The 21,978-nt window shown below is 41.7% G+C and overlaps 1 protein-coding gene across 1 annotated transcript in view; it reads right to left on the bottom strand.

Annotated features, from left to right (window-relative positions):
• The window catches only part of Lrrc3b (leucine rich repeat containing 3B), an 86,832-nt gene extending 65,758 nt beyond the window's left edge, over positions 1–21,074 (bottom strand). Inside the window, exon 1 of the mRNA XM_004634197.1 lies at positions 20,638–21,074. The gene's annotated coding sequence lies outside the window, so the exon portion shown is untranslated. The remainder of the gene's footprint in view (positions 1–20,637) is intronic.
• Positions 21,075–21,978: the final 904 nt, after the last annotated feature.

Here is a 21,978-nt window from a genome sequence, read left to right as displayed (position 1 = left end):
GTGCTGTTTGCTGCTTGATTCAGTCTTTATCAAGATGATTTTCACACTTCTAAAAAGGTACATATTTCTAAACATCATGAATAATGGATTGAGATTCCTGCAATCCCCTTCCTTTTCATCCTCAATTCAAATCAGGTTCTTTTAAAGCCAACATACTACATATTGATTGAAGTCTGCAAAGGTTATAAATAGTAAAGGTTGAAATTTTTCCACAAAGGTAAGTAGATGGGGAAGAAACTACTTATACCATACAAGGACAAGACATGCCATCATCAGCACTCTCCTTCATCAGTGTGCTATTGTCTTGAAGGAACACAATGTGAAGAAAGGCCAGGATACCACTGTGCTGGCTTCTGAGCTCAATTCTCTGTATACATGTCTGGCTTCTCTAAGCCAGGAATATGACGCCAATTTTTAGGACCATTTTGGTGAATGGAAGCTGCATGCAGCTTAAATTCTTAAAGACTTTCCTTTAATATTGGATCTCATCTAAATGCTGTAGCTCTGTGTTTTTCCTAGGGTTGACATTATTGTGGTTAGCAGAAATTTCAGACTTTGAAATAGTTACAAATTTCATTCAAAAGTCTTAGCCAATAGGCTTTATTGGGAACTAAATCATGTGTCAGAAGCACTGTATCTTTATCCGTGTATCTTTAACAGTGATGGACCATACTGGAAGAATATGGAAAGGCTATTGAAGACTGGAGTAATGAAAGGGATTCTTCAAGGATAAGGTAGCAAAGGCTCAATAACATGTTATTTTCGTGATGTTTTATGATTTCCAAAGCACTCTCAGAAACCTTATGTTAGCCTTCATTTCTTATAGAGTTCCAAGTAACCTCCATCCAACATATATTTATTGAGTAGCATGGGTGAAAGCATAAAAGTCAAGGATTTTGTTCCAAGAAAGTTAAAAGTTCACAAGGAGAGACAGCTAATAAACACAAAACACAAATAAATCATTAAAAGAAGATAGTCAGTGATGTCATGAAGACAAAGCATCAAGGTAAGCAGCCATATAAATGAAGGTGATCTGAGAAGAGAAGGATGAAGGGGAAGGAGGTGTAAGTTGAGGATCTCTGAAGCAGGAATGTGGTTGGTATGCTCTGTCATAGGAAGAAAGCTAAAGCTGAGAGACGAAATGGTGAAGATAATCAGAGCGATAAGGGAGGGACGGCCCATCTGAGAACAAAGATTCAGGATGAAGGAGGAGCAGGTAGGGCCTCTGTGTGGAGTGGTTTCTATGGGCCAAGCCTTGAGCCAAGTTCACAGCCATCACTGGTAAGGCTGAAACTCAGAGCAAGTTCTCTGTGGCCATGCTGCCTGGCCCACTCCCTGCCATCTGGAGTGCAGCACTGGATCACCCAGGTGGAAACTGGAGATAGAAGATAGAAGTATTATGAAACCTCATCGGATTCTGCTTACCTGATGGCATATCTCCCAAGAGGAGACTCTTTCTGCCTGAATTTTAAAAGTTGGCATTTTGTTAAATACTAAGGAATGTGCCTTTCTTTCCTATGCCTGGTGGCCTCTGGATTGCAGAAACAGCTGACCGGTTGTACACTCGGGGTTAATTCAAGCACTGCATAATGAATACAATTATCAGAAGAAACTGGAAAGGTGACTGCAAAAGAAAAGATAAAACATCTTTACTGCCTCTGAGAAATGAAACTAAATGGATCTTGATCGGTGTTGCAAAGAGAACGCAGTATCAGTGCTTCTTTAAGCAAGTTTGAATACTCTTTCTCTCTCTGCTTCTACATGAACTCAAATTGCTTTGGAAACCTGTCATATTGAATTAGCAGAATCAGATAGCAATTCAGAGGGGTGCCAATGTGGCATAGCCGAAAACGGCTGTTTGGAAGGTTTCCTGCAGCATTATTCAGGGACTTTAACTTCCTTTCAAAATTGTATGTCATTACGAGCAAATAATGGCGTTGCTGTGGTCTTTGGATGAAACTACTTAAGAAGTCCACCTTAAAAAACAGAAGGTTACTGGGAAGACCACATGAGTTCCTTAACAAGAGGAAGAAATGAGAGTGAGTGCAGCCTTGGATGGATGCCAGTGCTCCCTGGCATGGACCCCAGCTGGAAAACAAACCCTGAGCTAGCCCTGTGGAACACAGGTTTCAGAAGAACCTTAACCAAGACGGTTGCTGGCGGTGGTAGGAATGAATAGCAGAGACAAAGAATATCAAGGAGTGTTCACATCTTAGGGGCTGCAGTCTTTCCTGGCTGGTCATGTCCACAGAAAATCTCTTTCATCAATTGTCATGTTACCCTATTTATTATTTTCTTTACAAGACTTAACAATGTTTAAAATCTTTCCATTAATTTAACTATGCATTTTGGCTATTTCATATTCCTTACAATCCAAAATGTAAACTCTCTGAAGAGTAGAATTTTAACTGTCTTACCAGAAGCCTCAAAGCACAAAAACTGGAGAATAGTAGGTGCTCAATGAATGTTTATTGAAAAGATATATAGGGGCTGGGGAGATAGCTCAGGAGACTAAGCGCTTGCCTGGCAAGCGCAGGGTCCTGAGTTCAATCTCCCATACCATAAAAGAAAAAAAAAAAGAAAAGAAAAGAAAGAAAAATATATCTAGGGCTGGCCAAATAGCTCAGCAGATTACAGTGCCTGTAAGCAGACACAGGGGCCAGGGTTTGATCACTGGGCCTGCCATGCCAGAACCGCTCCCGTGGCGTGATGAGACAGCAATGAGACTGGGTGTGGTGGCGTGCACCTGTAATCCCAGCTCTTTCAAGGCTAAATAAAATTTTTTTTAAAAAAAGAAAAGATATCAAATTATCCAAAATCACATGTATTATGCCAGAGGCCATTTTGTATACAGAAATATCAATGGTTTAGCTGTAATTGGGAAGCCCTTGCTAACAACAGCCTAGGCGAGTGATGGCGGACCTTTTAGAGATTTCAAATATATAGGCAGCCCACTGTGGCATGTATGCACCGGTTCACCACCACCGGTCTAGACAATCACTATGAACTGTCTTCAGCTTTGCTAACCAAAGACCCAGCTTTATGTTTATAGGTTCCTTTAGGGTAGGAATCTTGTCTTTTTGATAGTTGTGAAGTTATTTTAGGTCTCTGGACAAGGTAGACACTCCAGAGGAGGGTCAAGAAAAATTTTATGCATTTTCTCAAAACTTGTTTATTGATCTGTGTGATAAAAATTTTAGATAAATTTTCTAATATTTTTCTGAAAAATCTTTTTTTGAAAGTTTTAAGTTTACATCTGCAGATTTGCAATAATTGCAAAAATGAATAGTCTGGATTCACCAGGTATTCATATTTTCAAGCTTGTTTTCCATGTATATGAGCATATATATATATACATATCTGTGTAGATCTGTGAGTATTTATGCACATGTGTGCATACATATTACTTGTACAGGTATATAATCATGGGTATTATGTACACATATAGATAAATGTGTATTTTGGTTAAACTAACTAAACATTCGTTTTAAACACTGACTACTTCATTGCTTAAATACTTCTGTATGACTTTCCTAAGATGGATTTTATCCTATATTCCAATTAGCATACTCATGAAATACAAAATTGATAACTATCGTATTTTCCAATAAACAGTTAAATTCTCAAGTTCCATTAAGTGTTGCAAAATGTGCTTTATAACTTTTTATCTTTAATCCAAGTCCCATCAATGATGTTAGCTAACATATTTCTTAGTTTCAGTTAATTTCTTTATTTTAAAAGAGAAGAAAAAAAATTTCAAAACAAGATAATAGGAGAGTAACAATAATTAATAAATTGTGTATTGTCTATATTCAGAGTAGTTACTCAGGATACAAGATGTAGGCATGAGAAACAATATTAGTACAAATCTCTCTTTTCAAAGAACTAACAGAAGCTAGCAGTATGACTATCTTAACTAATATATATATATTTCCATCATTTAATTTATACCGGTTCCCTGACCATGTTTCTTCCTTTTGTGCTTTATTTAACTGATATTTCTGTAGAGTTTGGTGGTGTGCCTAATCTCTTTTCATTTTAACTTGACTGTTGCTTATTCTTAATTCTACTGAGGTTAAAGTCTAACATTACAAATTTTAACCTCAACTAATACAAAGTAGATATAAAATAATTCAGGTTCACACAAAGAACTTTTAGGCTTAAGTATAAATCTAAAGAAGAATGCAAACACCTCTGATTGGTAGCACTTCTGCCTGATAAGGCAGTCTGTTTATGAATTTGTCAAAACAAAAGCCTCTACAACATGATTAAGTTAGTGCTTCCCACATACTCTTTCCTCAAACTTTCTTCAAGATTTTTATTTCAATTTCCACCTGTATTTGCACTTCTGCGCCTCTTTCTCAAAGTCAACTTATTTATTTAGACTTATTTATTTAGATTTATTGCCCTAAATAAGATTTATATAGATGTTTTTCTTGGGCTTGCTATGTTTGTCTAGCACCTACAAAATACAGTGTATATATAAATACAAAAATGTTTACCTATCTGAAACCATCTCCCATACCAGGCGTGGTCAGATTTCCTGAGGCTATGTGTGGAGGCACACGCTATGTGTCTGTGCCCCATAAGCTGGCTAGGAGGCCTTCTCATGAAGTAAGCAAAGAACAAAATGCCAAGGTTATCAGGCCCAAGTGGGAACAACGGCCAAGCAAGCAAAACAAAATGAAACAAGAACACTTGCAACTCCCCAGAAAACGAGCATCGATAATTATTCCTTCACATTAGATTGATCACTGCCTCATTCTTTTCCTCACCTTTCAATGAACAAGACTGAAATGAGGGCAAGGAAAATGTTGCTCAGGCACACTTTGGTGGTGATGGAATCTCTGTGTCCCCCAGAGGATCAGTCCGTGGCCTGCAAAAGTCTTAGACTGGGGCAGGGTTCCTGACGTGCCCACTCCCCACAGCGACACTGAGACCCAGGTATCCATGGTGCTCTGTCAAGATCACACAGCAGAACAGTAGCAAACCAGCAGCTACATTTGCGACTCCAGATAACCAGGACGGTGCATTTCTCCACTCTGCCCTGGTGCTGGGCTGACCCTGTCTATGCAGGACCGTGCATATAAGAACCATGCAACCTGGGCCAACCACCACTTGAATGTTTCTAATAACTTCTCTTTCAAACTCCTGCTACATATGGTCATACTATAAAAAGTCAGGCACTGTTCTAGGTCCCTATCTCCTAACTCCATTCTATCTCAGGTCAAGGTCTCCTGGAGCAGGATGCCTGCCTGGCTTGAGGATAGGTGAGGGACATTTGTACTCCTGTGCCATACCTGGCAGATATCCAGCACTTAATTAACCAGGTCATACTCAGAAACTGTTACTTCTCCTCTATCTGACATCTTATTGGTTGTTTAATTGTGTAGTTTCAATCTCCTACGGCCTTCCTCCACTCACATTTGTGACTCTGCCTTGGGCATGTCTTCATTTTTCTCCCCTAAGATGTTATAAAGTCTCCTTCCTGTGTCCCTGCCTCACTGCCTGCCCACTGAGTCACTTCTGCACTACACCCTGCCTCTTTAGGTGTGGTTGGGGGGTTTTAGGTGGTCCTCAAGATGCTCTCAGGATGTTATTGAGGATATTATTTCTATGGGGTTTGCCTATTGTTCTTCCTATTCTATCACAAGTGTATAGTGGCTTTCCCAAAGCCTCCCTTGATATGGGATACACAACAGAGGGACTGTATAAGCAGACAGGAGAGTCAAATGGTCTTCTAAAGTCAGGCATGAAAAAGGTACAGAAAAGTAGTATGATATTCCCTTCTCACTAAATTGTTTTCTGAAAGTAAAATGGCTTATCACAAAATGTTTTATTTTTTTAAGGTTTTTTTTTTTTGTGTGTGTGTGTAGGGTCTCACCACGCAGCTCGAACTCTTAGTGATCCTCCTGATGTGTGCCTCCCCAGTGTTGTGATTACAGACCAGACTCCATCGCCAGCTCAGTGCACCATGGAGTGGGGCCAGTATAGCATGTGGTGTCAGGGTTTGAATCCTGGCCCCTGCACTTATCTAAGCAAGCGCTTTGTCTGTTGAGCTATATCATTGGCCCTATGTTTTATGTTAACGTCTATAGGTTTTATTGTTATTTTTAGTGAGTCAGAAAGCATTTTAAGATTTGACAGTTTGTATTTCTAATATGGTTAATATGCTTAGTATAACCAATGTAAACAAAAATTCCTCAGGATCCTGTGAGCTTTGACTCTATTAACATTTTTTAAAACTATGATATGTATATGGACTACAGGTTTAGTCCAAGCAGGTTCAAACACAACTAGCTGATGTGTAAGCAAACTACTGAAGTGTGTTAGAGATAACTTTTATAGCTGACATATTAGGCAATGCTAATGCCATACATGATGCTATATGTCTTGTGAAAATCAGTATTATTTTTGTTTTGCTTTTAAAAAATCCTATGTACTTCATCCTTCCCATTTAGAAATATTAGTTTGAGAAGCTAGGTACAAATTTCACTAGACTGCCAAAGGGTCCACTGCAGAAAAAAAAAATAGCTGAATCCCCCTCCCTGCTTTACATCAGCTGATGTGTGACTACCTAAGACTCTAAATATCCATGTATTGTCACTGGAGACACCTGGTACATGGAGAATATACAAATTGCCACCGAGCCAGGTCATGCTCACACTCACCCCTCCACCCACAACCCAGCACAAAGCACACCTCCCCATAGCGATCAGCACACACACGCACACAAGGTAAAATAGAAAATGCAGCACGACTTTTCAAAGATACAATGGCATACAATTACACTCTGCAGAAATCCGAAAAGTTGATGGCAACTTCAAGATGTAGGAGGTCGGGAGGGAAACAGCTGTTTCTGAGTAACTATAAATTACCGATAATGACCCAGTTTGCTCTTCTATCTTCAACAAGAAGGTTGAATTTATCTTACCTGTTATTATTGCAACTGTGTCCCTCAGTTACCTGAATACAATGTGAGCAAGTGTTCAGAAAGAGGACAGCACCCTCCAGCTAAGAGAGAAAGCTACACAGCATTTTCACCGTGAGCCCAGGCAGGAGAGAAAAAAGTATCACATATTGGAGACCTATATTTCTCAGCACTGTTGCCCAACACTTAGAAAAAGCCCTGGCATAAGAGCAGCACTGTTGGTTGTAGAATTATTTTTTCCTTTTTCTTTTTCCCTTAAGCATCAAGAATGAGATTCAGCCCCCATTTTCATATTGCCTATGTACATTCTTAGTGAAGAATGTACACAACTGGCCTGCCAGCTGTTACCTAAGCACTTCAGATTCTTCAAACCCCACAGCCCCACATTGCAAACTCACCTTCAGCCACACACGAATAAAGATGCATAGCACACTGAGGAAATAACTGCCCCATCTTCGAGCAGCAAAAACCAAAGGCAAACTCCTCATAGCATATAAGATATTTCTCGGATTAAGACAGCATCGAAAAGCCACCATTTTGTCAGAAAAATCTAATTTTTCTGTGGTAGTCTACTCACTTGGAATTTCAAATTAAAAGAATCTCAGAAATGCTTGCCAATCGCAAGCTTCTATGATTCTTTATATGCCACCAGATTGTTTTTCTTCTTTCTAAATTCAAAGTTAATTGGGTTTTGGCAGGGCAGCATCCCAACGCAGCATCTCTTGACTGAGAATAGTTCTAGGAGACCTTGAATAAATTGCAAATGCTTAGAAACAGTCACTAGCTGGGTAAATAGAAAAGCATGCTAATTATACTTATTTTACTATCATTACATCGCCATGGGTTAGCAATGTAAGGAAAGTAGTAGAGGCTAAAAGAGTCTGTTAACATCTTGAGATGTATATAATTTATTCTTACTTTATCTCAGTTTATAATTTCATGATGTCAGAAAGTTTTCAATGTTAGAACAAAATGTTTTCAAATATTTTTGAAAAGTTCAAATTGGAATATTGGGAATTAAATTCATGGCCTTCACACTGGACTACATTATATCCTGGCCCTTTTTTATTTGGGGGACAAGATCTTGCTAAGTTGTCGAACTTTTAATCTTTCAACTTTACCATCCCAGACTGGTGGGATTATAGGCATGCACTACCATTCCTGCCTCAAGCTGGATGTTTTTCACTCCATTCATTAGTTTATTTAGTTATTAGGTGGTTATTGAGTACCTACTATAAGAAATGCTGGTGGTCTATTACAGATACAGAAATGCATGCACATTTTTATCTGGAGAGATATTTCATAAGACAAGCAAGGCTCCCAGGCTAAGCCATAATAACTTACTGACTTAGCTAGTGGAGTCTTCCAAAAAACCATAGGCTCAGTGACTTAAACAACAGGAATTTATTTCCTACAGTTCTGGAGAAGATGTCAGCAGGGCTGATATATGATGTGGGCTCCTCTTGGGTTGCAGATGACTGCTTCCTTATTTGTTCTCGTATGGCTTTTCCTTGGTGAGTGGGACAGACAGGAAAATTGCTCTCTGGCTTTTCTTTTGTAAAAGCACATTCTCAGCATGAGGGTCCTACATTAGTTACTTCATCTAGACGTAATTACCTCTGAAAGGTCCCATCTTCAAATATCAGCTCATTGGCTGTTGGTTTTGCTATTTCTTTAATATAAAATGTTACTTCACTTATAATATCAATTTAATATAACAAGGTGTGTTTCAGGTCCACCTCGAAGGAGTAAGACAGTGGCTCTTCCAGGGTTAGCTCTTGTAGTGTCAGGGAAAAGAATCTATAGTGACATTAGACACCTCAGGCCTGAGAGGCCAGGTTATTTAGGACTTGGGGGAACATTCAGCTCCTGAAACACTGATGGTAAGATCTCAGCAGTGGAGCTGAAATTGTTTAGATAGGGCTTCTGCAACCAGATATCCCTGTCTAAGACCTGCCTGCATCTTCAGAGTTTCTTGCATTAAAGTTTAAACAGGTCACAAAGCAAGTAAAAATAACACAAATTAGATAACACCATATCCCCGCTATTGCAGTAAGCCCAAAGTTTTCATGAAGCTTCAATCACAGAGCACTTTTACTTTTAGTCACATCGGTGAGGTAAGCTGTTGTATACCCATCTCTTATCAATTCCAAAGTCAGCACCAAGCTCAGCCACTCCACAGAAATAATTTGACTCTTCTAAGGCTTGATTATTCACTCAAAAGTCAAGACCAGCCTAGAAAGATAGGGTCTCAAAAACTGGAAAAATCAAACAAATCCACGTGTAGAGTTTGTCACAACCCTAACACTTAGTGCAGTTAATTCTAAGAGAATCTTCTCTGTGTCTTAAAGAAATAATCAGCACATAGCACATAGAGGTGAGATTTTCCAGCCATTGTTAATTAGCTATTCTTGTCCTGAAAATCTGTAACACATGTGTTGTTACATGTTTCCCTGTTTCTGTCTTCATTTCTGCTATTTGTTTTTGCTTTTGTTTTTACTCTTCAGAATAAAGTAAAATAATTCAAAGATATTAAGTTTTTTTTGAAAAAAATAAAGAGGATATTCTCTTTTTTCTGGTCACTCTGAATCCATTAAGAATTAGTGAATAACTTGTAGCTGGCTCTGTGACATACAGGTTTCCAAAATGTATGTCAAACTCCTTGTGATATTTTTAACAGAAGAGAGGGGTTGTGTGGGGAATGCACCCACATTTCTCTTCTCCCATCCATTGTTATAATTAATAAGGCACATGAGGACATTTAGGTGCATTTGGGTTTGTGTTATGTCTACAGCCCTGCCACAGAGCGCTAGGACCTACAGATAATTCTTGCACTTGTTCAGGTCTTTGCAAGGGCTTTTTCTCCCATCATTCAAAAGCCTACTCATAAAGAGACAGAAAGGAGGAAATAAGAGATACATTTGGCAGAAAACTGAGGATCCCTGAGTTTAAAGGACTCTCACCTGTGGTCACACAGTGGATGAAGGAATCGCATTTCAAATCAGGAATTTGATTTTACAATTTCACATGTTATCATTTTTAAACAAGCTTGGAGCCTAGACCTCCACGCTTCTGTGGGGGGGTCAAAGTAGCTTGCAGATGTTCTGTGTTTGGGTTTTGTGGTTTGTTTGTTTTATTCTGTTTTTAATTGAATCAGTCCTGCCATTAATATCAGGAGCTTTCATATAAATTCTGTGTATCTGACTTTTGAAAAGATAAAGCTCAGACCCATACTGGTGCAGGCAACATAAACACAACATTAAGAGAGGACTGCAGCTCATTTCCTGAAGAATTTGCATTTTGTCATAATTCTAAGCTGGCCAAAATACTTTCATCCTCCAGGATTTTAGGCACAGGTACACAAAACCCTAAAACCCATTCATTCTGTTACCTCTTTTGGTGTTACCTCTCTTGTGCTCAGGTACTTCCCCTCCTTATGCCCTTGGCTCTACTTCTCCTCTCAGTTTCTTAAGAATTTATGATCATTTTTCAAGATCCAGTTTGAATGCCTATGAATATATTAAGTCAGTTTTAATAACCATGGCATGACTAACCAGGCTTTGTACAGAGCGCTAGAACATTTTCCTATGTTTATTTTATAAACCTATTCTCAAATGCATATTCAATGTTGGGCATGCCATAAGTGATCAATAATGTTTTACTTGATACTAATAAGAATGACTTAAAAATTTACCCAGCAGTATTAAAAGCATTTGCATATTAAAAGCATTTGTACATATTGATTCATCTATGCTTCATAGCTATCATTATACCGATTGTATATTGAAGAGAGACACATTAAGAAATTGTCTCACAGTCACTAAGTCAGCTGCTTAATGGAAAACAAGGAATTAGAGCTTAGCTTGGCTCTCCACAGATGGGTGGATAAATAGCTAGAAGAAAGGAATAAGAAGAGAAAGAAATGAGCTGGAAGCAGGGAGGAGATAAACTGTCAGGTACAGGGTGGCAAAGAAAGGGAGATGTGAAAGAACCTGTCAGTTGTAAAAATTGCAAATCCTTTGTTAGAATAAAATGTGTTCATAAATTTTACAACAGATTTCTTGGGGGGGGGAGTATGTTGTAGTGTTTGTGGTGTACACACTCTTGGATGATTTCAAGCTACCAGTACCAAGAGGAGAAATGTAAATGCTTGCCAGTTCGAAGCAGCTCTACTACACCAAATCTTGTGGCATTCCAAGGATCATTATAGATGAAGAGATAGGAAAATGTCAGGTAATGAAGAATCTATGTGATTATGCCAAGGCTATATCCCTCCTATACGCACCTGAGACAAATTTAAGGTTTTTGGTGTAGAGTGCCGTGATCGTACCATTATGAAGAATGAGACAAGATGAGAATTCACTCACAGTTTTAAAGGAATCCCTCCTTTAACTTCCCTATGTCTTGCCGGCATGGCAATCATTTTTTTATTATTTATTTAATGTATTTGGTTGTTACAGGGTCTCACTATGCAGCTCAGACTCCTAGTGATCCTCCTGTTTTCAGCCTCCCCAACGCTGAGATTGCAGGCGTGCACCACTACTCCCGGACTCTCTGGCCAGCTTAGCCTGCCCTAGGGTCACAGCTAGAGCACCATGTGGTGCCGGAGATCAAACCACAGTCCCTGCACTTGCCTAAGCTTGCTTAAGCAGGTGCTTTAGTCCACTGAACTATTTAGCCGCCCTCCTCCATGACAATTATTGATGCAAGAAAAGTTATCAATTGTTTTTCCCCCACTTTAACTCCACCCCTTAAAGGGGCAGCTATTCTTTCTTTTCCAGTGATCCACTCCATATCCATGTGCTGGAGCCTAAGAAGTGCTCCAGGCATTACTGACACTGAATTAATCATAAAGCGGCCCTCTATCTTTACCAGATCTGTGACATTTAAGACCTAAGCAACAACTTGAGCCCCAACCAGTTTAAACAGGGCAGTCATCATATAGAGTATAAAATAAAAATGTGTCAGAAATTCCCTGACACGATAGACCACAGAACTCCAGGAGCTTTTGAAATAATTTGCATTAAATTGTCTTGCTCCAGGCAGTTGATGTCACCTGTCAAATACCACCAAACTGGTTAGAGACAAAGCTGAAACTAAAACTAAGTTACCTGGGTCTCAGTCTGGCAGTTTGCATTCACAGAAAGGGCAGGTTTTCTGAAATACTGCCTCCTCCTGCTAAATCAAAATATTTCTTACAGATTTTTCTTTTAATAATCAGGTTTTATTTTTCCAATTAGAAAAGATAAAAACATGGGGATTTCAAGGAACAGGGACATTATATCATCAACACTGGACAATACATCACTTGTTTAGGAAACACTCCGTGACTCATTTTGAGAATTTCTCTAATCTTGGGCTTTCCCCATGTGATTCTATCTGCCCTAGTGCACTAAAGCCATTTTTTCTGATAGCAAGGAAGTGTGTGGGGAGAGGAAGAGAACCACTTGTAGCATCTCTACTAACAGAAAAATGTGCTGGAGGGCGTTGGCAACCTTCGGCTGAAATGCAATCCAGCCCTGTAATTCTCCCTTGGTTCAGATAATATTGGCCAACGCTACAAGGAACCCAACCAAGGGAACATTTAGGAATTAAAATCCAAGCCAATCTTCTTCAAACTAGGATGGGTAGGATGGACAGACTACTGTTGTTTCTAAGAAGCCCAGTTTGATTCTTAAGAAGGTGTTCCACATCCGCCATCAGCCCTAACATGGAAACTTCTTTTGGGTAATGATCTCCACTTCTTAATATTCTTTATCCTTACAAATTGGACAGTCAAAGTCAATTCCTTAGGCCAAAGAAGTTGACATGGATCTTAGGCACAACTCCATAAGCCCTAAAGCACATAGGAAAACACTACATTACAATTCTCCCAGGTCAATCCCAATTTACATCTACCATCTATGAGAAACAGCTAAGATCTCTCTCATTCTCTAAAATATCCCTGTGGTAAATGGTAAGCTATATGTTACCCTCTAGTGGTATGTTACCCTTATGATAACAGACTTATAACGTATCTACTAACAACACTTGAAAGATCAATCCACTAACTCAAATAGACAGTTACAACTTTGCTCATTAATCTTAAATGATAAGTATTTTATTCCATTATGGATTCAAGCTATAAAGCTCACATGTAGTGGCAGAAGCAGTGTCAAAAGTATAAATTGGCTATTTTCATATCAACGCAACTATATCAATAGTTGATATAGTTCCTTGTAGTCAAATTTATGCTTATCCTTACTTTGAAACAAAGGTGGATATTAGCCCTACTACTACAGTTTATTATGTATGCATTACAAAAGAGACACATACACTGGTAACAATGGTTTCTTCCATAATTAGATAAATGACATAATTTTAAAAATTATGTTCTTACACTTTTAGGTATTGTATTTTAAGCATTTAAACATATCATTCCAGGGCCTTTAGGTGTCATCAAGTGGCTCAAGGACACAATGGCATAAATGAGCATAGGAGCCCTGGGTCTGAGGATTGAAAGGCTGTATCAGCGAGCTTTTGAATTATTCTGAGAATTATTCCAAGATGTGAGAAAGAAGCCATGCCCTTTGTCTGGGGAAGGAGATTGCTCTTAGTAATCCAAAACAGGAATTGCTTAGTTCAGTCTCTTAACCTGCAAATTCTTTCTCTCCAGGTCTTATTATTTCTGTTCTCTTTCTTTGTCTTATCTTATTCTCATTCTTTTGGCTTTTACCCTTAGATTAAGTGCACTATCAACTATCTCTTAGTATTCTTGTACTAATTGCTGGGTTCTCTTCTTGTGAATACTGATGTCCACTTGTAACCATGCTTCTTGCCTCTCTCTCTCTCTCTCTCTCTCTCTCTCTCTCTCTCTCTCTCTCTCCCTCCCTCCTCCTCTCCCTCCTCCCCTCCCTCCCTCCCTCCCTCCTTCTGTGCTACTTCACTGCTGCCACCTATCACCTGGTTCTCCTCGTCTGGGTGGCCATACGCCATCCCTCCTTCCCAGCTTCTGTAGTTGGCTGCTGGGCACTGATAGTCTTTATCTTCTATTGGAGAATAATATTCATTTTATTTATAGGAGATGTAGTTGCAAAAATAGCGTGGCTACCCTAATAAATGACTGCACAGTATTCTAAAACAGGTGGTCAAAAATTTTGAAAGCATGAGCATAAATATAATTTGTGGTAAAAGTGGAAAGTATCCTGTCTGGTAATCTGTGAGGGCCAGATGTCCAGTGAAGATGAGCACACTGGATCAGAATTTTCTTGGCACACACATTCCCAGTGTAGTATACGGAAAACATATTGCTTAGTCACTGCTAACAGGTGCAGCCCCTGTACACATCCTTGGACAATGTCTGCCTCTCCAATTCGGAACTGAAGTCAAAGGACTAAGAAAGAATTTGCAGGTTAAGAGACTGAACTAAGCAATTCCTGTTTTGGATTACTAAGAGCAATCTCCTTCCCCAGACAAAGGGCATGGCTTCTTTCTCACATCTTGGAATAATTCTCAGAATAATTCAAAAGCTCGCTGATACAGCCTTTCAATCCTCAGACCCAGGGCTCCTATGCTCATTTAAGTAGGGCAAAGTCCTAGTGTCCTTATACTTTAGCTTTGGACAGTTATACAAATGCATGTCCTTTCACTCCTGTCTTCACTGGGAACATATGTGCTCTGAAAAAAATCCTTCCCAGTAATGCACTGAAGACTTATTTTATCACTTATGGAAGAAAGGAAAGAAGCAGGGAGGGAAGGGAAGAAGGAAAGAAAGAAGGATAGAAATAAAGAAATCAGCATATTTAAAAACATATCATTTTGTCAAATATTGCTCCATGATTGAGAATGGCTTGACATAGATTATAATACTGGTTTCGATTTTATTTCTAGCAAAGAGCATCAAAGTATTCTTTTTTTTTTTTTTTTTTTTTTTTACCTGTAGTGACATTTGTACCAGGAAAGTATTAACATAAAAGGTAGCTCAGAGAGATTAAGATAAAATGAAACTATTCATTTCATAACCTTTCCTAATCCATTCATTTATCTTCTTAAAGAATAAAATGCTTTTATAGAGAGTGGCTATTTTTGCATTACTTATTTATTCATATTTAAAAGCTATATGCCATCATTATTAACTTACCACTTGGGGGGAAATTGCGCTGCACATCTAGATTTTATTCTAATATAAAATGACCATTTCATACACTATGTTGAAATACATTGTTTTTGATAAAGTATATGTAAATACATATTATTATCTCAGATATAAAAGCTTCTGTTCTTGTTCCAAAACATTTATCAAACAGATTTCATCAAAATCTTAATCTGCAGATTTAATGAATGCTCAGTCTTACTGAGTATTCATATTTAAATATGGATTCACATATTATATGTTTATTTATAATATATAAGGTAAAGCTTCTTAAACTGATTTTGGTCTTAAAGTTTCCAACATTTTCTTCAAGTTTCACAGAATCTTATTATTGAGTTTCTTCTGGTACTAAAAATAGTCTGGGTCAAATGTTCAAGGTCTTGACTATTTTTTATTATCAAATATCCAATAAAACATAAAACCTGTAAATCATACTACATATTACATAAGCATATTTATTGCATATGCTCTGAATAACACTTTTTCATTTTTTAATCATTTGTCTCAGGTCCTGTTGCTTAATAGTAATTGTTAATTTAAATGATTATATACCTGCTCGAGACCTTTGTCACCAGAAGCGCTGTGTGGGCCTTTCAGTACTACACAGTAGGGGTCACAGTGAAATAGAAACACGATGTTTGCACCATGCAAATTAAATGACGGTACAGCTAAGCCCCATATTGGTTCCCCTGAAAATAATCTAGGAATTGGAAATCAGGATGTCCACTCAGTTTCAAATGGATTCTATTTCCTGTTTTTCCCAAAACAGATACCATTTGTTAAGATTTTGTCATACTAGATTTCAAGGTTACTCTTTTTCCTGCTATAATCCAACTAAAGTAGTGTTCCCACCTCCAGGAGGTAGCCCTTTGGGGATAATCTGGTTTTTAATGGTTCTCTAAAGAGTGCAGCAGGTGTGCATTTTTTTCCTCCTACTTACATAAAAAGAAGGTACATTCATAATGAATTCTCTAGAAAGTGAATGCTTCCCCTTGAGAAACTGGGAGGCCTATGATTCAAATCAGTCAGCTTGGCACAGTTGGCAGGCCCAGGTAGATGCAGGGAGGGAGAAAAAAAGACTCCTGGCACGGGTCCCTCTGTGGTGGGCATTTCTGTCACATGGGTGCCCCTCACCAGCCAGTCCTCATCTCCTGTAAAGACACTCTCCTCTCTCTTACATCTCCTTCCTTTCCGTCCTGCTCCCCACCCACTGTTGGGTCTAGGTCTTCATGCAAAGCATCATCAGAGATGCAATTCCTATTCCAGATGACCTAAAACCTACCATACGTCCACTACCTGCCTCTAACTCTTGCTCCCTCAGTGATTCTGAGGAATAGGCTTTTCTCATTCCTGGACTTGCTTCCTGCAGTTGCATTTTTTTTTTCTTTATGTCCAAGGGGAAAATGTGCTAGTATTGTGGCCTCAGAGAAAAGGCATAAGTTTTTCCTAGAAGCCAGGATTCTGTCCCGTGGAATGCCTGGGGTATACAGAATCTCTGAGGGGCTGGAAAAAATCCCTCTGGGGGGGGGCTTAACAGAGGAGAAAGTAACAGGGAAAGATGTTTTGACTTTCTGAGTCATAGGTACAACCACTAGGAGTATAGAAATCCAGAAGAAATTATATTAATCCATTTAATTACATCAGAATGATTTCTTCTCTGCTATTATATATTTTCTTTTTCACAAATACTTCAGGATAGAACAAGACAGAGCTATTCAATCTGATAGAAGCATTTTTCTAAAATGGTCAGAAATCTATTTACTGTTATTTAGAATTATTAAAGGCCTGCAGTTTAATTAATGTTTGTCGATTTAAAGATACAAATATTCTACCACTGTCTGTCTGTCTGTCTGTCTGTCTGTCTGTCTCTCTCTCTCTCTCTCTCTCTCTCTCTCTCTTGCTGCAGAAAGGGCATATTCCTTATGGATTGCACATCGTAAGATGAAACTTTTTTATCATATCAATTAAAAAGCATTAACAGAAAAATAAGCACTGTAATATTTTAAACATAAATATTTTCCTAATTAATCTTAAGATATTGAACAAACAGGAGAGGACATATCTATTCACATGCTACTGTGTGTATGATTTGGGAGCTTTATATTAGAGTGGGTTAATATTAATTATGCTAGGGCTGGCAAGATAGCTCAGCAGACTAGGTACTTGCTTAACAAAGCACAGGGACCAGGTTTGATTTCCAGCCCGGCCACCAGGTGTGCTGAGCCGGAACAGAGTCCAGTTATGGTGGTGCATGCCTGTAATCTCAGCAATGGGGATGCTGAAAACAAGAGGATCACTATGAGTCTAAGCTGCAGAGTGAGACCCTGTACCAAATACATAAAAAATAAAACTCTATATGCTTTAAAATGTGTTAGTGGGGCTGGTGAGATGGCTCAGTGGTCTAAAGCACCTACTTAGAACAAGCTTGGCAAAGCATCAGGGACCACGGTTCAATCCCCCAGCACCACATGCCAGCCAGCCCTGCCCCCTGGTGGGCTGAGCTGGCCACACACACACACACACACACACACACACACACGCAAATAAATGAATTTTTTTAAAAAAGAAATGTTCCTAATCTTATAAAAAATGTATTAGTTATATTTCAAATTCACTAAGTAGCCTGGATGATCCCTAGATCATCTTCCAGTACCAGCAAGTCACACTACCAAGGTCTACCCCAGTGGAGGCAAGATTAGGCTCCCTATGCTCTAGCCACTCTGGCATTTATAGTATGCTGCTGGGACTTGGAGGAAGTAAGGAGCCTCCTCCATACTTCTTTTTTTACCCCCTCTACACTTCTTTATAGACAAAGAATGTTCAACCCCAAATAGAGCTGGGAGTATGGGAAATATCCAGTGTTCTCTGCCCACTGATATACCAACTCCACCACTTGCTGGAGGACAATGAGCAAATAATTGCACTACTCCAAAGCTTAGTTTTTCCACACACAAAATGGTAATAGCTTTGCTCCTCTTTTCTGATTGTTTGGGAATGTAAGATAGCTACCATGAATCTACCATGGTGCTTGGCCAAGAACAAACTCAATAAATGCCAAGAGTTCTGATTATTATTATTGTTAATCTCCCCCAGAACAGTTCAGCAACCTGAAAACAAATAAACAAACAGGCAAAAATCTCAGAGTGGATTTGAAGTCTTCCCTTAAGTTCCCAAGGGACCTGTTCTAACCTGTTTCTACATGAAACAGGTCAGGGGTGAGGACACAAATTCAGATGAAAAGAACCCAGTAAAGACCAAGCCTTGGGGTGTCACATAGGAAATCATGTGGGATGAGAGTCTTATGTCTGGGATCCTTCCTTATGTATGCAGGTAATTGAAAAGCAAAAATCTCTCACCAGTCATACCTGGCCTGTGAGTATGTGGTGTTTGTGCTCACAAACTGGGCTAAGAACCTGAGCCTCAGGAGTCCCCACTAGGGCTCCTTGGGTTTCTAGAGCTAGCCTCAGTCACACAGAGAGCTAGCTGTTCCAGAGGTGCTTGTGTTGTCCCTGAATGGTAGAGACTTTCATCAGGATTCTTCCCAGGGGCACTTAGGACTTGATATCTCTGGTAGAAAGATCTAACCAAGAACCCACCCAAGGGACTGTCCAAATTCTGCTTTCTTCCAGCTGGTAGAAAAGAGCAAGAGACATCTACAGGGTAGTGTAGAGAAAATGGTGCTCCTAAAAGCCTGTGAGAAGTCTGGACAGGGAAGAGCTGATTGTTGTGTGTGGCTCCAGATTTGCACAACTTCCAAATACTTTCCCCATGGAGCCAAAAAGAACCAGGAACCTGATTCAGCCAGATACTACTTGGAAAGAGGCATGCATGTCCTCATAGAGAAACATTCCATGAGGTGCTTCCAGGTAATGCATCCTAGTGCCCCTTCAAAGGAAAAGAGGGCTATGGGAGCTAAGGATAGGAGGCTGTGCTTTCTTTGCAAGGGTAGAGTAGGCTTTCTCGCACAAGCTGCCTTGTACTCTAAATGGCCAGGGTGCCAAGAAAGAGAGATCCTCCTCTTCTTCCTGAATCTGCCAAAGCATCTGAAACAACTAGAGGCATCTACCTAGAGGCTAGAAGGTGGGTAAATCTGCCTTTCTCCGGGGCCCCAGGGCTGGGAGCTAGCTCACCCCTCATCTGATGCCCACACCCCGCCCCTCGGTTTCCCGCATCCCCTCCAACTCCGAGCTTCTCATCCTCCCTGCAGAGCACAGGGCTCCCTTGCTCCGCCCAGGTGCGATTCTTGGAGCTATGAGGAGAAAGTGGCTCCCACTGCAGCCTCTCTAGCTGTGCTTTCCTGCAACTGGTTGGGACCCCTGCCTACTTGCTGTGCACCAGGTACTCCCTGGGGCCCACCCTGCACACTGCTCTCCCCCTCCAGTGCAGGCTTCTGCTTCCCATCCTGACTGTGGGGCTTTGGAGACACGCAGGAGTTGGCAGGGAAGGTGGGTGTGGGTCTACCAATCCGGCTGCCAAAATGAAAGCATATGAAATTAGGCGAGTGCAGGGGAGGGAAAGAAGAGAGGGCACAGACCGATAAAAGCAGGAAAAGCATTTCTAGTTCATGATCTGACCATTCGGTTACCACAGCCCAAGATGCCAACGCATTCAGATTATTTTGTTCCCGAGGAGGGAGATCACTGTACCCCAGGCACCCGGCAGTCTGCCTTTCCAAATTGCCCAAGGCCCCGAGAATTCAGGGCCCCACTGCACCTCTGCGCCTCTCCAGGTGTGCAGCCCCTCCCCCACCTGTATTTACACACTCGGCCAGCTCCCTCCGGATTTCATCCTCTTTTCCTCCTCGGATGGCCTCTCAGGGCTGGTCTCCCGCCTGCAACTGTAGTCTCTCCGTCCCTCTCACCGGTGGGCAAATCTGCATTCTGCCCTCATCTTTCTCCTGCACTCCCAGGCTGTCGTTCGTTCCCAATCACTTTCTCCTCCACCCAGCTCGGCGCTTGCAGTTCTCCAGGCGGACAACAGAAAGCCACGCCAAGCATTTGATTACCGAGCTGGGCATGGCTTACGCCCGGGTGGACTGACCCCTACCACCCTGGACGGAGCTCTGGGATGGCGACAGATATCCCTCACGTCCCACCTTTGCTGTCACCTTCTCTGCTTTTACCCAGCTTCTACCGGCAGGCTGAGCGCTGCTGGGTCCCAAAACCTCGCCCGTGCTGAGGAGCCACGGGGAGCGAAAACTCGACTGGCGAGAACGTACAGAAAGAAATGGGCAGATGTAGATGCCAGGGGGCTGGGGGAAGGGCGCACGCGAGAACTAAACCTGCTACTTGCGGGGCACAGGGTGAGCACCGCGCGGGGAGGGCAGGTGGTCACAAAAGTTTGCAGACTATTTATTGCATAGCACCCAGCTGGGCAGGAAGGAGCAAAGAGGGTCTAGTCCCCATCTCCAGGCGGGGTCTCCCCAAGGGCCAGTGCCAGGGAGCTCAGGAGGTTTGGAGAGACATACCTCAGAACTAGGGTGATAGTTCTCTACTTGTTCCGGAAGGGACCGCCTAAGCCCCCGAGCAGAGACGATCCCGCGCTCTGCGAAAAGCAACAGGCGGCTGCACCTTACCTTGCGCCAGTCCCGGGTAGGGATGGCTGTTCCATCCTCGTGGCGCAGGGAGGAGGCGTTTGGTGCGTGGATGCCTAGAAGTGTGCGCTTTGCCAGGGCTGCAGCGCCAGCCACCTCCCACCCGCGGCAGGCTGGGCTGCCCGCCCCGGACAGCGCTGGCCCTCTGGGCTCGGCTAGCGGGCAATCGCGATGATCCGGAGCGGTGGTTGGGAGCGGGACGCAGGCGATGCGTGGCGCGACTGGCGTCTTTGGGCGCCGCCACGGAGCGAGGGTGCGGCCGGGGTGGCTGTGTGGGGCACGGCTTGGCTCTTACTGCTGCGGCGGCTGCTGCAGACCCTGCGCCGGGCTCGGAGGCTCGCAGGAGGAGGGGGAGGAGGAGGAGACAAAGACGCGAGGGAGGCAAAAAGCCACTCGCCCAAATGCAGTGGACTGGGTCACTAGAGGGGAATCGCCTCTAAATTTGGGCTGGGGAGGAGGGAGGAGGGGTGAGGCTGCCGAGGACTGGAAAAGCTGCAAGGGATGAGCGTGACTGTGGAGCGCTGCTAAGCCTGGCCAGCTCAGCTCCCCGTTGCCTTCTAGTAGGGGTCCTGAGGGGAGAGGGGTGGAGTTGAGCGATAGCTGCTAGAGGAGACGAGGCAAAGTGGGAACAGTAGCTCCTTCCCTGCTCTGGCCTTCTTTCCTTGCCTCTTTTTCCACAGCTATACTTGCAGGATGCTATGGCTGCATTCTTTCTCCTGAACAGAGACAGAGATAGACAGAGAGAGACTCCCTATGTAGCCCAGGGGGTGGTCTTGACCTCACTGTGTAGCCACAGGATGGCCTGGAACTCATGAACTCATCATGGTGATGCTTTTACCCCAGGCTCTGTAGTGCTGGGATTACTGGCATGTGCCACCACCTATGAATTTTCTCCTGCTTCTTGCCTCCCAAGATCAATGGTGAATTAAACTGACAGAAAAACAAACAAACACCTGAGTGTGGTGATGGCTCTCTTGCCTTTAATGAGGAAAAAGCAGGCATTTATAATCAGTTCAACAAATGATCACACACTGGGTGCCAAGCACTGTGGTAGGCTATGGGGGTGGCGGCTTGTAAGGTGGGACACACATGCCCAGGCTCCACTGCCGGAGGGAGGGATGAGTTTCCCGACCAACTCAAGATGCTGCAAGTGAAGGTGCTGCATTGCTGCTCCTAATGCCAGGCAGTCCTCAACCAGTTTAGCTTTCCCTAACAGGAGGTGCTAGGATCCAGTTCTCTCTTGCCTTCTAGGGATGGCTTTGAATGTGCAGAAGTGGAGTGTATATGTTCCTTAAAAAGGAAGGGTGTGTGTGTGTGTGTGTG

Source organism: Octodon degus, unplaced genomic scaffold (genome assembly GCF_000260255.1).
Source record: "Octodon degus isolate 3935 unplaced genomic scaffold, OctDeg1.0 scaffold00059, whole genome shotgun sequence".
Lineage (NCBI taxonomy): Eukaryota > Metazoa > Chordata > Mammalia > Rodentia > Octodontidae > Octodon > Octodon degus.
This window is presented reverse-complemented; position numbering and strand designations above follow the sequence as displayed.